Source organism: Myotis lucifugus, unplaced genomic scaffold (assembly GCF_000147115.1).
Source record: "Myotis lucifugus unplaced genomic scaffold, Myoluc2.0 scaffold_10, whole genome shotgun sequence".
Taxonomy (NCBI): domain Eukaryota; kingdom Metazoa; phylum Chordata; class Mammalia; order Chiroptera; family Vespertilionidae; genus Myotis; species Myotis lucifugus.
This window is the reverse complement of record NW_005871058.1, coordinates 12,280,036-12,294,967: the sequence shown is the minus strand read 5'-3', so window position 1 is coordinate 12,294,967 and position 14,932 is coordinate 12,280,036. Positions and strand designations below refer to the sequence as shown.

General features: G+C 40.8%; 1 long non-coding RNA gene across 1 annotated transcript; it reads right to left on the bottom strand.

Moving 5' to 3' along the window:
• Positions 1 to 3,549: 3,549 nt before the first annotated feature.
• Positions 3,550 to 13,948, bottom strand: LOC111824982. The gene is made up of 3 exons (XR_002828087.1): positions 13,663 to 13,948; positions 4,741 to 4,793; positions 3,550 to 4,032 (listed from the first exon to the last, which is right to left on the bottom strand). It is a non-coding gene; the product is annotated as an uncharacterized LOC111824982 (long non-coding RNA).
• Positions 13,949 to 14,932: the final 984 nt, after the last annotated feature.

The window sequence follows — 14,932 nt, the reverse complement described above, 5'->3', positions numbered from 1 at the left end:
CGGAGCGAAGACTGAAGGCAGCTCCGGCCGGAGCAGCACCAGTTTTCCTCCGGCACCCGGGACCCAGGCCTATTGCACGAATCTTTTCGTGCAACAGGCCTCTAGTCAAATATATTAGAGGGCACAGTCAAAGACGTGTAAAAGCTACTATTCTATAAGATATAATAAGGTATGAAGGAAATAGTTGCCAGTTTAACCTGGGTGGTGGTTTTGGGGAACACAAACTATAGGTGAAATTTGTGTTGATTGTTGAACGATAAATAAGACCATTCTAGGTGGATGACAGGAAGAATAGACCAGGTTTTGAAGGAGGGAAAATCAGGAAAATGAACATGAAGCCATTAAAGTGGAATTTTTATCTCCATCTATACTTTCCCCTTAACACCCTTTGCTGCATCAATTCTAAGTAACCTAAGGTTGTTGTTTTTTAAGAATTTCACTTAAAAAGTTTGGCAGGCACCCTATTGTGAGGAAATACAAAGGTCATCCGAAGGACTTGGGACTTTATCCCATGAACAATACACAGGCACTGAAGGGTTTTCAATAGGGGTGTGATATGATTCATTTTATGGATCAGAGAGATACTTCTGGCAGCATCCTGGGGAAATATGACAGAGTAGATGTTAATGTCATATACCCAAATATGAATGAAGAGATGGCTTGGAAGAAGAAGAGGAGGACATTATTGTTATTCAGAGGATAATTATTATTAATTACAGTGTGTGGCAAAAGTAAGTTTACAGGTGAAACAAAGAGTTTATTCTTGTATTATTATTTATTAATTATTGTATTATTTTCCATGCAAACAACTATAAATCAATGTTTGCCCCCCTATATATTATTATCAATTATATTATTACTCAGAGCATAACTTAAATTATTCAGAGGATAATTTAAGTTTTCAATATGTGATAAATTATATTACCAATGAAATTATTTGCTGACCCTCACCCAGATTACCCATCAGATTGGTCATATGACTCTGTTTTGGCTGATGAAATGTGAGTGAATATGATGGAAACTTCAGAGCCAGCTTATGTGTCCCCATTATCTCTTTTTCCTTTGTCATGAGATTTGTTGTGTTCCAGCCAGAGGCTGCTCTGTTGGCCTGGCCCTAGAGTGGAGACATGGAGCAGAGTGTAGTCAACCTCTGTGGACAAGTAGAATCAGTGAGGAAGAAATCTTTGCTGCATATTTGTGGCAAATCTTTACCACAGCATAACCTAGATCATCCTGACTAATTCAAGATGCCTGTGGGAGCATTATATTTACATGGAGTTTAGCCACAAAATGTTTATTTTAAAAGACTAGCCATCTTTGTCTAGCTCTGTTTAGAAGCTTCTGGGAGTCACTATTTATTAGTCTTTGTCTTCAAGGAGTCATGAGCCTGCCTAAGTCATGAGCCAGGCTATAAAACAGTATGTCTACATCATGGAGACTACAGTAAAAAGGGGGCCCATAGAAAAGTACAGTGTCAAGGTGGTGGGGTGCATAGTTACCTTTTAATAAATTATGGGGGACAGAGCTCAGTTAAAGAGTACCAGCAATTGTGCTTTTATCTCAGTATGGATTTGCAAAAGAAGAGGGAAATTGGCTCAAGTATACAAAGAGAAAATCAATGAGGGGGCTCAAAGTAGCTCTGAAGTGGATGAGGAAGACCAGGAAGCCCTGGGGTTGCAGAGAAGTCTATGAGAAGGCAGAAAGAGAAGCTCAGAGGTCTGTGTCAGTGTATATTAGGGGCTGCCACGTGTCACTTAGGGTGAGTCCACATGGCTCTGAGCTGTCATGCACATGTACCTGTGAGCCTCCCCATCTGGGTGACACATTTCTGTGTATAGCATGTTTGCCTTCTAAAAGCCTTTTGGAGAAATGGAAATTAATGAGATTCTGTTATATGAATAGCTGACCCTGCCATACCTTGGTTGTGAGTATACTGTCATGTATGATAATGAGGAACATTCAGTCCTCAGGAAGTAGGAGGGGAAAGAGCTGCAGGAAGTGCCTCTCTTTTTCCCAGAAAGCCTGACTGCTTAGTGTGGAGAAGAATGAGGAATCCACCAGGCAGTGAATGTCATGAGGGAAGGACAATGATAAGAGAATAAGAAACAAAGGAAGGAGAAATAAGGAGAATCTAGTAAAAAGCCTTCTTGGGAATATAAGTGAGCATTCTGCTGGGGAAAATGGAAGGTCATTTTGAGAAAATGAGAAAATTTCAAAGGATCCAAAAATAAATAATATTCCCAAAGGGTTTCTCTATATACTTGTGTGGCAATACCATAATGTTCTGCTTCTTTTGTTCATTCGTTCAGCCATTCATTCACAAGCATTACTGGGGGGCGCATATGTGCCAAGCATGTGCTAATCACCAGGGACATAAAGATGGATAAGGCCCCATTTCTGACCCCAAAATGCTCTGGTCTACAAGGCATCTCCACCTACCTGTCTTGCATTTCGCTCCCTCTTAACTCACCTCTTAATCTGGGGAACCAGATTAAGTGTCATCATGCCTTGTATGATACAAGATGGGTTTCTTCACTTAATGCTAGAGCATGGACCAGCAACCCAAGGCCTGTGGGCCAGATCCAGCCCAAGGCCAGTTTCTTTATGGTGCTTGAGCTAAGAATAGTTTCTAATAGGGAAAAATAAGAAAAGAGGAGAGGAGGAGGAGCATAGAGACCATATGTGTCTGGTAAAGCCTAAAATATTTACTATTTGGCCCTTTTCAGGAAATGTAGAGAATAAACTCTTGTATCATGTTCATAAGATGGTTTGGATTGAGAATCTCTATCATCTCCAAGGACTCATTCAAAACAGGTCAGTTCAGCCAGATTATCCTTCTCCAGGAGAAATTGAATTTCCCACTATTTCCTAAGACTCTGATGGCTCATAAAGTTAGAAAGCTATTCTTGCTTTTGTAGCATCAGCAGAATTTCCAGGCAACTCCTCAGTCACAAGCTGCTGATCTCCAATGATCCAAAGTTAAATTCATGTCTTTACCTTCTGAGCATTAGGCATAAGGAAGGGCCACCACTCAGAAGTCTGCCCGGGCAGCTGAGGCAAACCTATTGGGAGAAGGTCTGCGGGTAGCACCCTGGGTTGATGTGCCTTCAGCCTCAGGTGGCAGAGGTCCCAGCACCCTGGATCCAGCTTGGGGAAAGTGACTGGAAGAAAGAGCAAAAGTCCTGTAATTTCACATATATATCTCTGCACCACCTTGACCCTCTGACCACCCCAAAAACAGGGTATCCCCCAAAAATGTATACACACTTTAACGGCTGATAGCTCAATTTTGAAAATGAAATGTATTTTTTAATATATTTTTATTGATTTCAGAGAGAAAAGGATAGGGAGAGAGAAACATCAATGATGAGAGAGAATCATTGATCAGCTGCCTCCTATAAGCCCCTACTGGGGATTGAGCCTGCAACCGGAGCATCTGCCCTGACCAGGAAACTAACCATGACCTCCCGGTTCATAGGTCCAGGCTCAACCACTGAGCCATGCCGGTCGGGTGAAAATGAAATGTATTTTAATAAACACTGCCTTTAGAATTATTCAAAGTATGTATATAAATTTTTGGGACATCCTATATAATTACAGCATACTTCAGACACATTTGATTGGCCAGCCCCTGCAGGGTGCACAACAGGCCTGTGTGCAAACACAGAAGCTAAGCAGGGCGCATAACACCAGGGGAGCCTACACTGGGGAAGGCTGCAGATCCTGGTAGCAGCAAAGGATAACTGCAAATTGTCCTACCTCTCAGGCAGTGGGGTGGCCCCAAATTCCTCTCATGGAAAAGGCCTGCATTATTTGTTCTATGTTTACCAATCCCCATCCCCAAGGAAAGACATACCACCCTGTCTTCCCTGCCTTGTCTTCAGGTTCACATTCTGCACCCAGCACTGGGTGGACGCTGTTCTTACTGCTGAGCCTTTTGTCAATCTTGTTGCATGTCGCCCATGGCCATCACTAATCCTTTTGTCTACAGCTGCACAGCAAAGATAGAGATCACTGCCAGAGCACCAACATCTTGGAAGAGAAAAGGCAGTGATAAATGAGCAGCATATCAGATGATAGCCTGTGTGTTACCCATCCTGGTTTGTTGACTTTTGTGGCTACTGTTGAGACGTGTTAGCAGTCATCCAGCAACACTGCTGTCTTCTGAATGTAGTTATATTATCTGATGTCGTGGCCTTTCCTTCAGGCCCAGAAACTTGGCATTGCTACTTTGGAAAACAGGGTACCTGCTCTGGGTGTCTTTCTAAAGCAGTGGTTCTCAACCTTCCTAATGCCGCGACCCTTTAATACAGTTCCTCATGTTGTGGTGACCCCCAATTTCATTGTTACAAATTGAACATAATTAAAGCATAGTGATTAATCACAAAAACAATATGTAATTATATATGTGTTTTCCGATGGTCTTAGGCGACCCCTGTGAAAGGGTCGTTCAACCCCCAAAGGGGTCGCGACCCACAGGTTGAGAACCGCTGTTCTAAAGGCATCTATTCAAATGGAGCCAGAGCTCTGTTCTCAGCAGATTTAGCCACCGTCTTCATCAATGTTTGGGAGGATAATCTGGGTCCCCCATGGGGCTGTGCTCCAATCATCATTTCTCACATCTGGAAGTTGCTTGGTTGTTGGGCCACCTTTCCCTTAGCATCATCCTTAGGCTTGCACAAAGGGGCTGCACTGGCTGTAATTCCCAAGAGTTACCAGTGAGGCTCAAAATACAGTTACCTGAGCTTGTTCCTCCTGGCAGGGCAGCACAGGCCTTCAGGGTGTCTTTCTCACTATGGTAGGAAAGCACAAATAGGAGTGAGATTTAGTCCCTGACACTTAATTTAAAAAATATGTAAAGGATGTAGACTTTTCTGGTCACCAGTAGGAAAGAGTCTTTCTTTTAGGAAAGAGTCCTTGTCTGTTCACATATTAATTCATTCAAGAGGTATCTATGGAGTCTGTCCCATGCCCTGCTCTGTGCTAGGCCCTTGGAATACAGAGACGCACAAGGCACAGGCTCTGGCTCCAGGAGCTCACAGGCTAGTGTGAAATCCCAAAAGATAAAGACTTTGCTTTAGACTTTTAAAACACTGCTCGTTTTAGGGATAGTCACAAATACCCTTGTTCCCCTCATTTCCCCAGCACCGGGTAGGATTGCATTTCTCTGCTTTCTTAGAAGTTAGACATGACCATATGACTGGCTTTAGCCGATGATCTGTGAACAGAAGTGGGATGTATCATTTCCAGGTGAAAGTTTTTAAGAGACAATGTGTGTTTATATATCCCATTTTTCCTGCTTTGGGAATTGAGGACGACTATGTAGAGATGGAGAATCTACCAGCCCCAGTTCCTGAGTGTCTAACAATGAGTAGAGCCCCTGGCCAACACACAGAGATAAACTTCCGTTTTGTTAAGCCACTGAGAGTTGAAGGTTGTTTGCAACTATCGCACAACCCAGCCTGTTTTGACCTATGCACAATGGCTCTGGGGAATAAGGCTTTTCCAGCCCTCTGTCACCCAAGAAGAGCCTTTTTCAAGTTAGGACCAAACTATGATGTGAGGAACACCTTGATATGTGGAATGTATTGGGGAGCCTCTAGGGCAGACAACATCCCCTGTAATAGCTGTGGGTCACAAAAGGATCTACCCTCTTCTGTGCTCATGGCTTGTAAGCTTCCCCACCAGAACTGCCTTTGATCAGTTAAAAAATTCCAGCATATGACATCCCCTGAGAGAGATGCCAAGAAATCCAGAATTTCCAGCAGCCTATGTTTCCCTCTATCACAGCCCTCATCACACTATTTACCTATCTGTCCACCTCACTAAATTGTGAGTCCAAGTGTAGGCCTAGTATGATCCCAAATTGTAATAGGTAGCCAATCTCTACATTTTAAATTGAGTACATTTTCAATGAATGAGTGAAGCCCTCTGCTGCTACCCTTGCACACTATGTCTTTGACACTATGTCCATTGAATAAGGCACGAAAAGGTGTATAATAGGCAAGTGTGTCTTTTAATTACCATTCCTTCTCTGTAAGGTCAGGGTGCCATGAGAAGAGTTCAGTTGTCAGAAGACCTTGGCCCTAGCATCCGCTCTGCCTCTCAGCTCTTAACTGTGTGATCTTAAGCAAGTCTTTTAACTTCTAAGTCCAAGTTATTGTGAGGTTTAAAGGAAAGAACGGACATGGTTCATAGACTGTCACAGATGAAAGGAACATCTGGACACTTACAGCTTATTTTACTCTGACTCAGCAAGGTAATGGCAGAACTAGGAACAGAGTCCCAGTCTTCTAAAGTCCAGTTTGGCGTGTTAAGGCTGTTAGTAAAAGGAATCTGAGAATTGATGACATCATGGGATATGCAAATAAGTTCATTAAAGAAATACCTTGATGCATTGCTTTGTGTTATCATGTGTTTGATTCTCCTGTTCTTGTTAGATTGAGGAGAACTGCCTTTTAGCCCACCCAACAGACACAAGTTTCTGCCTTACTCTCCAATTAAGTATTTGTAAAGGCTGAAGCCTGGTTGCAATTCCATTAAGCAGCTAACCCCCGGGCATCTATTTTCAAGGCTATGTAACACGCATTTTTCCCAGGCTAGGTAGCTTGGCCCTGTATCACCAGGGTGGATCTCTGCCCTATAGAATGTTAATATTTTGGCATAAATAGCTCCATGCTGAAATAGAAGAGTTGACTGGGATTTAAATAATATTTACATAAAATACACTCTGCCTTAAATAGTAATTGATGAACAACCAAAATCTCCTCTGTATCAATAAGGAAAATTATCAATAGCATTGTATAGACTGAGTGGCATGGATCTTGGGGGGCGGGACACCACCGTGAAGAGCATGAGGATTTGCATACAGAATATCATTTATATACACAAGTATTTAAGATAGGCCCTGTAGCATAATGTAAGGTAGCATGGCATGTAACCTATTGTGTGGTTTATGGTGTAATTAGATGTTAGGTAATAATCATTAAGTAGGCATGTAATCCAGATGTGTAGATGTTTTCTAGCCTTCATGGGTTCCCTTCCTAATTCTCAAATGATAATTGCCTGGGTATCCATTCTGAATATCACCATATTGCATACTCAGAAATTCATTCTTCAACTGGGTTTCCTCTCCATGTCATTGCCCAGCAGCCTTAAAAAATGCTCACATGTTACTAAAAATCTATCTTTTTAGTCCTTGACCCCTTGGGCAAACCTCCCTGCTGGTAACTAACTTATCGTTGCCTGGTACTTGACTTCTCCATGGCCCTACTACTTCTTCTGAATCTCTCTAGTCACAGCTAAGAATGGTCTTGAAACATTTGAATTTTGTTTTATCCGTTATATATACCAAATAGTTTAAAGAACCAAATAATACTAAAAAGCAGATTATTACAATTAATAACCCCTACTTGCCCCACTTTCTCTTATCAATTTCTTCCTACCCATAGGCAGTCACTTGTATATTAATAATATGCTTATATTAATATATGTTGGTTTATATGTTATATATATTTATGCATATATATTTATGTGCATATGTGTATGTAAATACAAATATTAATTTACCAGAGAATATTTTGCTCCCTTTAACTCTCACCTATATCTTCTACCTCCTTATCCCATACACTTTTCTCATCTTACCATCTTCTCAATGTAGATAAATTTAATTTTAGTTATATTAATATTCAGTTGTTATACTATTGTGGATATGGTAATACTATGCACAGATGAGCTATGAAATGTATTACTTTTACATTTGAACATGACTTTTTGTTTTCTTGGAGTCAATAATTGTTTATTTTGTTTAGTTTTTCCACAGAATTACCACTAATTCAGCTTCAAGCCCTCCACCTATAGCAGTGATGGCGAACCTATGACACGCGTGTCAGAGGTGACACACGAACTCATTTTTTTGGTTGATTTTTCTTTGTTAAATGGCATTTAAATATATAAAATAAATATCAAAAATATAAGTCTTTGTTTTACTATGGTTGCAAATATCAAAAAATTTCTATATGTGACATGGCACCAGAGTTAAGTTAGGGTTTTTCAAAATGCTGACACGCCGAGCTCAAAAGGTTCGCCATCACTGACCTATAGTCTGTATCTTTTCAAGTGTTCCAACAATTTTATCTTGAAGAAATCTCTCCTGGAGTCTTCTGATCTGCTCAAATAGGGACTCATAACTCTATAACTGGTCCATAGCTGTCAGCGTGAAATTTTCTGCACCATTACCCTAAGAATTCTCTTTCTTTTCTGTCCCATGATGGATTGTTAGTTTTCTGAGTCCACAGTCTTCCTTTCTGGATTTAGTCATTTGTTTAATCGTAACACATCATTTGCTAAGAAATGTGTCTGTAAATGTCTTTATTCTACCCTCACCCTAAATTTATTGTTTGGTGAAGCATAGGATTCTATGTTGAAAATCATTTCCCCTTCAGAATTTTTAAGGCATTTCTTCATTGTCTTCCAGCTTCCAGTATTCTTTTGGAGCTGTCTAAAGTCATCCTGATTTTGTATCCTTGTATATAAACTTTTTCCCCTAGACTGTAGGCATGTGGGGTGTTGACTTTGTTGACAAAACTTTATATAATATGCCTTGATGTGGGCCACTTAAATGGAGTGATGGAAGGAAACTAATATCCTTCTAGCCTGTGAAATTTATTTTAATGTTTTTCTTTAATACTATTTTTTTCCTAAATAATAATTGTTGTTGTTTTCTGGAGCTCTTCTATTGTGAGTGTTGGACATTATATAACTTTCTTCTCTTTTCTTCCTATTTTGCATCTCTTGCCTTCTTGTCCTATTTTCTGGAGATTTTCTCAATTTTATATTTCACCTCTCCCAGGTCTTTAATTTCTGCTATCATTTTTAATTTCCAAGAGCTTTCTTACTTGTTTTCTGAAAGTGTTTATTTTATACAATATTGTAATCTTGTTCTATAGATTTATTGTCCTCCCTTATGTCTCAAAATATCAAATATTTTAAGTGTTCTTGTGCCTGTGTAACCTTTGTTATCTCCAAGTGTTTCAATTTTCTTTTTGTATTTGACCTTATCTATTGCTTTCATGTTATGGGCTTCCCTCTGACGTGTATGGTAACCTTGGTGGTCTGTTTATATGTGAGAGTAGAGGTTGAAAATGCCGACTAATGGCTCTGACTTATTGGGTAGACTGTTGGTAGTGGGGTTTACTGTGGAGAGGATTAGCTTGGATGACAACCCCCTCCCATTAATACTTTCACTCTCTATGAGTTCCACTCTCAACTGCCAGTGTGCCCTCATTTTCATGACTTTTGTTCTACCTTCTCTCATCTTCTGCCAAGGTGGAAAAGAGGCAGTAGTCTAGCTGCACTGTGTGGGAGCAAGCATTTTGGCTTGTTAACTGCCTCCTTTTTTTCTGCTTCTTAAATAGACTTTCAACCAGCCTCCCTGTTATCAATCCCATCTTCACACCCACTTCCATAGTGACACTAATTTTGGAGTTCTTCAATGTAATTCCAATTACTTTTCAGTTTCTTCCACTCATTTCTCACACATTCTCAGGTCTGCTAAATCAGTTATCATTTATCCATCTGGTTTCCAACCTCCAAAATTTAATTGTCATTATGTCCTCTCCTATTCTTTATCTTTATGGACAAAGACTTTTTAAAAAAAAAAAATCCCCTTTCCATCATTTTAGTAGGGTTTAGGGGAAGTGAAAGTAAATATATGTAGTCAACCTGTTATCTTACCTAGAAACCAATCTGTAACAAACAATTAGTAAAATTGTTCTGAGGGCTTAGTATAAGAGATATACAACTCCAAGAGAGAATTCTCTAAATGCTACACTACAAAGCCACTATCTGGAAGTAGCTGGCTGAATTCAATTCTATAGGAATATTCAAACTTCTCTCTACCTCAAAATCCTGCCCCCTAGCTCCCTTTCAATCCACAGAAAGAAGATTCCCCCTTCCCTGGTCCAAAGCCCTCCTCTTTCCCTGCCCTAGGATGACCAATATTAGAAATATTTATCATCTTCAGCAAAATCCCCACCCTTATCCATGGGGTATAATCTGGCCTTACTGCTCCAGACAAGGCACTCATGATGTTCTGTATACATTTCCCCAGAGCTCACCGGTCCAATCTTGTGTGACACCATATGGAGGACATCAAGATTTCAGTATAGGTGATACTAGACTAATCCCATCCCAGAACCCATCCACATTCTTTTTCCAGCAATGAACGCAGAGATGCTCAAATTAGCATTTCTCATAATAATCTCCACATCCTATGAGAAAATACTTGGTGATTTACCCTACTAAACACACATTTTCAGGACAGAATCCAATCTATGTCTACATTAAAAAATAATCTCAACATCATAAAAGCACATTTGCTAAAGACACACATTTTACATTACTAACTCAATTATTTGGTCCCTCAGTCTACACCTGAATTCAGGTTCATCATCAATTTACAATGTTCTATAATATGATGAGTAGATGTTGCACACAATGTAGCATATCAGGGCCTTGGTTAAGGACGGCGCTGTGGATAGAGCTTGTCTTCTATGCATGAGCTATGGTTGAAGTATCATGTAAATATGCTTAACCAGACCAGGGTTCTGCCAGTTCTGGTTTGGATGAAATGCAAAATTTATGAGCCCTTTCTGATTGTATATCTACATGGAATAAAGGAACATTCTCCTGAATGGTGCTAATCAGAGACTAGGCTACCGTTCAATAGTTCTACTCTCTTGAATTTCAATTAACCTTCATACAGATGTGTTTTATCAGGTTAAACCATATGAAATTTCTGACATTCAATTTTTTTTGACCTACAAAAATTGCAAATTTTATATGATTGAATGCTATAGTGAGAAAAGTGCTTGGTGTCTAGAGGCTTGGTTTTGAATCCTGGTTCTCTTGCTCAGTAACTGTTAAGCTTTAGCAAGTCACTGGATGTCTTTCTGGGCTCCAGTTTTCAGATGGAGCCAACTATGTCTGCTGCAAAGGGTTATTGTGAAAATTAAATGACTGATGCAAACTGACACACCCAATACATAGCCACTGGCTAATGGTAAAAATACTTGCTCATCTATTACTTCATTTGATTTTCACAGTAGTCTTATAAGTTAGATATAGAAAACACAGTCTATTATTGAATTTTAAAGAGGAGGAAACTGTTACCTATAGAATCAAATCGTTTATACAGAATTACCTACCTAGCAAATAGCAGAGCTAGAACTGAAACATAGATATCTTGATTCTTGGTCTTGTAAATACATATTCCTCTCAAATACTGTGCTTCTTTCCAGTCATAAGAACATTGTAAAACAAACAAACAAAAACAAAATACCTGCAGGAGTTAACTAAGCTCCAAGATGCACAATGCAATGAAACACACAGCACTAAAACTGAACATTCTTGAAACTTTTTTTGTTTGTATAACAATAGGACAATGCTGTATCTATATTCTTATCCATTTAATCTCTACAACAATTTTTTTTTCCAAATAGACAGGCTGGAGTTCAGAGTGGTAATCATTTTTTAAAATCATTTTCACTGCATGGAAGATAGACCAGAATTTCCTGTTCACTAATCAAATGGGAACATAAAGGCTTAACTTTTTGGATTTGATGTGGTCCCTGATGGTCATGTGGATATGATTTAATAGACAGGAATTCAGGAGATCTGGTTTCTCCTGGTTCTAACACTGTGACGTTAAGCCAATCATTTAACCACTCTGAGCTTGCTTCTGTCTCTGTAAAGTACAAAAATTGTCTTCTTCTAGTTTTAACATTATAGAGTCCACTAGAGGCCCGGTGAACAAAATTCGTGCATTGGAGGGGGTCCCTCAGCCCAGCCTGCACCCTCTCCAATCTGGGACCCCTTGAGGGATGTCTGACTGCCTGATCGGGCCTAAACGGGCAGTCGGACATCCCTCTTACAATCCAGGACTGTTGACTCCCAACCGCTCACCTGCCTGCCTGCCTGCCTGCCTGCCTGATTGCCCCTAACCGCTTCTGCCTGCCAGCCTGATCACCCCCTAATCACCCCCTGATCACCCCCTGATCACCCCCTAATGGTTAGGGCCTAACCACTCCCCTGCCAGCCTGATCAACACCTAGTTGCTCCCCTGCCGGCCCAATTGCCCCTAACTGTCCTCCCCTGCAGGCCTGGTCACCCCTAACTGCCCTCCCCTGCCAGTCTGGTCACCCCTAACTGCCCTCCCCTGCCAGTCTGGTCACCCCTACAAACTGCCCTCTCCTGCAGGCCTGAAAGCCCACAACTGCCCTCCCCTGCCGGCCATCTTGTGGCGGCCATCTTGTGTCCACATGGGGTGGCCATCTTGTGTGTTGGAGTGATGTTCAATTTGCATATTACCTCTTTATTATATAGGATAATTCAGAAGTTTGCATTATATAACCAACTGCACTTATTTGGAAGTTACTCTGGGACAGGCTTGGGCTGCTCCGGGAAGGCATATGAACCTGGCTCCTGTTGCTGCCAGCTGCCACCAGAACACTATAACCATCTATGGGGGGAACCATTGTCAATGTTGGTCAGTGTCAAAGGCCAAGACATAGAGAGCTTGGAGAGGATTCTAAGTGAACTCTGGGTTCCCATAGCCTCTGAAGAGAGATCAGATAAAAGTTTAATTAAAGGAAGTCCTAGTAGATGTCCTGATCAGCTTAATGCTCCAGAGAGAATCCATTTCCAAACAATGGTGTGCACCTGTGTTGGGAAGATTATTCTGCCTGGAGAATCACCTCCAGTGATCACCCCAACACTTCCTGACATCAGCTTTTAGGGATCATCACCCACCAACTCTCAACAACAGGAGACCTCAGAATGGCTTTCACTATGGTGAGAGGCCATATTAATGAAGCTGGGGCTAGAACAGAAAATTCACATATCTACATTATATAAGGAATCTACATTATATAAGGGATGCTTGGACCATGCAACACCTCATTATTGGAGAGGAAAACTCCACAATGCACAAGATTGCTTCATATTGACAACCCATCTTGCTTTGTTCCTTCCATTTCTGCAGATTACAGAGAAGCTGATTCTTTGCCTGGGCTGGTTTCCTGTTTTTCCTGACATCTACTTCTCTTTGATTGATTTCCATTAGCTTATTTGGCAGTTGATCCACTGCTACTCTGATCATTTCCTTCCATGAGCTTCTACTTCCCCTTTCCTTTCATCCTTAAATACCTTGACCTGATCCTGATCACAGCATGTCTTGGCATTGTGGACCTTCTTTCTCACCCATGCGTGGTGACTGGCGTATTTCCCGTTTTTATCTGTGAGTGCATGCCTCTGTATGGGTGTTTGACAGCCTATAGGCATGGCATCATGGGCAGTGACTATGCCAGCTCTGATATGAATGCCTTGCCCTGCAGCCCTCAGAGCAGGGAATCACAGTGAATTTTCAATCCCCTTTTGTGACTGCGATTGACAAAGGAAGCTGTCTCTTGGTGTGGCTGTTTCATAAAGTCTTCTTCAGGGAGGAGGTTTGGGTAGGTGGTATTAACACTGAGATTCTGATCACACACTTACATGACTAATCAGATTCCCTCAGATAAAATCACTTCATATCTAGATAGATTTAATTTTCTCCTAATTCCCTGTGCCATTTACCACGTTTTATGTAAGTCAATGAACACTTACATTTTTCCTTTAGGTTCTGTCAGTCCCCTGGTTGCTAAATGTACTTTCTCTCAGTTTTGTTCAGAAATCCAAACCAGGAAATTCAAATACCCAGATTTATTTTCAGCCTCTCCAATGATGGTTTGTGTTAGTCATAATAAATCAAAAGCACTTTGAGATCCTGAAGTGTTCTATGAATCATCTAAAAAAGAAAAAAGCACCTTCTGACCCATTTTAGTGATGAAATTATGGTTCTATTGGTTCATTCGTTTAATGAACACCTATTTTGTGCAAGGCATGTGGTAGCACCTAGAGGGCTGATGGAGACATATCTGTCACAGATAACACATTCTAAGAAATTGTGATTCATTGTAAGATAAAGTAGATATAAATTATAATGGCCTAAAGGAGAAAGGCATTTCCCTAGAGAAGCAGAGATCAAGAATATAGGATTTCTGGAGAGGTGGGGGTAGGGAGAGATTGAGGAAGGCTTTACAAAGAGGAGGGAATTGACCTGAATCTTCAAGAAAGGGTGGGATTTGATATGAGAAATAGGGCAGAAGAAAATCTTAAGTAGAGGGAACATTGAGCATGGAGAAAGTTCAAGGTGTTTATGGAGAAATGTGTGAGGGGCACAGAAATAGGGGTGAAAATAGGTACTTTGGGAATATCATGAACAACCTTGTGTGGCAGCTTTATCCCCTTGGTTATGGGAGTTACTAAAGGTTTTCAGCTGGGGAAACATGAGTTACTCTTCAAGAAGATTAACCTGGCCGAAACCGGTTTGGCTCAGTGGATAGAGCGTCGGCCTGGGGACTGAAAGGTCCCAGGTTCGATTCCGGTCAAGGGCATGTACTGGGTTGCGGGCACATCCCCAGTAGGAGATGTGCAGGAGGCGGCTGATCGATGTTTCTCTCTCATCGATGTTTCTAACTCTCTATCTCTCTCCCTTCCTCTCTGTAAAAAATCAATAAAATACATATTTAAAAAAAAAAGAAGAAGATTAACCTGAAGAGATTAGAAGGAACAGAAAGGTAAAAAAACTGAGGCCATCATTCAAGAAGATGAATTTTCATTCTCTGTTAACTGGATTATATGTCAATACCCAGCTAATCAGAATACTGGAAATTGAAACTACCTATCTCCAACTACTCTGCATAAAGGGGAATGTGCTGTAATTGGTGAAGTGTGGGGTGGTGAAAGGTTACATGTCCTGCAATGTGACATCCTTTAGTTAGCCTGAGACATAATTATGAGTATCACAATGAATTAAGCATCAAGTTCACATTCT